Source organism: Bombus fervidus, chromosome 1, assembly GCF_041682495.2.
Source record: "Bombus fervidus isolate BK054 chromosome 1, iyBomFerv1, whole genome shotgun sequence".
Lineage (NCBI taxonomy): Eukaryota > Metazoa > Arthropoda > Insecta > Hymenoptera > Apidae > Bombus > Bombus fervidus.
Genome location: NC_091517.1, coordinates 6,094,678 through 6,096,361, shown reverse-complemented (window position 1 = coordinate 6,096,361; position 1,684 = coordinate 6,094,678).

Sequence of the window (1,684 nt, the reverse complement as noted above, 5' to 3'; positions counted from 1 at the left end):
TGTCAAGTGCCGGTACGGCCAATTCTTTAAAGGAAAGCTATGTAACTTCGTATCTCTGTTAGGTGGAACGTTCATCCCGTGACCGTGGCTACACTCGGCGACCGGTCGTCGCCTCGAGCCCAAGCTCATTGTCTCAAGTTTCGAACGACTGTGTTTGGGTTATTTTGCAAATGCTATTAAGGTTTTTCCAAGTAACTCCAACGGGTGGCCCCGTTGTCCTTTCATCTCCGACATATATAAATATTAAATTATATAATTTATTTCATAAGAATAAGAGAAACCATTAACTAAGATTTTATCTATATTTAAAGGATTTTTCTTCTTATCAACAAAAATCATTAATAAAAAACTTACTTCTTATTAAAAAATTACTTCTAAAGTACATACTTGTGCGACCGTTCGCGGAGAGACGCGATCGCTAGGAAGCGTGCCAACGGGAGTCGTAAATTCCCGATTAGATTAGATAATCGACGTCACAAAATGATCAATCTCATATTTCGTTTAGGATAATAGAGGTGGTTAAACTGATTATAACACTGGAGTAACAGGTTACAATATACACTTTATTCCAACAACTTTATAGACATAGACAGTTACGCTCGGTGCGTAGTGATATAAGTTAAATAGATGACTGATCTAAGGCTGGAAAACCAGTTAACAAATGTTTACGGATCTAAAGATGGAAAATCAGTGAAGTTCGGTGACGATGCTGTGGCTGAGAAAAGCTATTGATGGGTCTGTCTAGCGCGCAGTACCATCGGATTCGTTGATGATAATTTTGGCTAGGAAAGTGAGGGCAATAGCCATTGCTTCTGATTGGATAAGAAAAAGGTTAATGGACAAGAAAGGGTTCTAGCCATCCCCGAGAGAAAGTTGCAAATGGGAGGCACCGTACATGAGAAAAACCAAATTTCTCATACCTTCCCGGAGTAGACAATAAATTTAAGAAATACTTGAAGTAAAAAGATACTTGTTTGGTCTGAAGGACGTTAACTATGAAAATGTCAAGATTTATGGTAGGTCTTTAAGATTATTGAGGGTACACAATAAGGGTGTGTAGACATCTGGCAACCATCTTGCCCGTAGCGTGAGACCTGGCTTGTGTAGTCACCGGACGTAACAATACTCATAACTAAGAAAGAGTTGAATGATTTTATTCTCTTATTTTAAAAATGGACCATTGACATTCTTAAAAGATTAAATCAGAGGACAACTTCATTGGAGATACTGCTACGATTGAATATCACAAATGAAAAGAAATTAAGATTTGTACGATATTAAATCTGCATTTATCTTTATTTGGGCACTAGTTAAACATATCTTTTTTTGAAATCTAAAAAATTAGTAAGAGTGATAATTTATTGGAAACTATTAATATACTTTTGATCTATAAGAGAGGAAGAATAGGGGAAGAGGAGAGAAAGCAAACTTTCAAATAATAAATAAACTAGATTTTGAAGTAATTTGGGGGAACGCCGCGGCATATGACTACGCCATGGGAAACCTCAATGGCTCTGGTATTTACCTATAGCTTTTTTTTTTTTTTTTTTTTTTTTTTTTTTTTTTTTTTATGGTGGGGAAATCCTCATGGACACTCGGCGCTGCGTAGCAACGACCGTGTAGTGTCGGACTCCTACCGACTAAAACTCCACGGTGGTCATCCCGACGTTCGGAGGTGCACCCA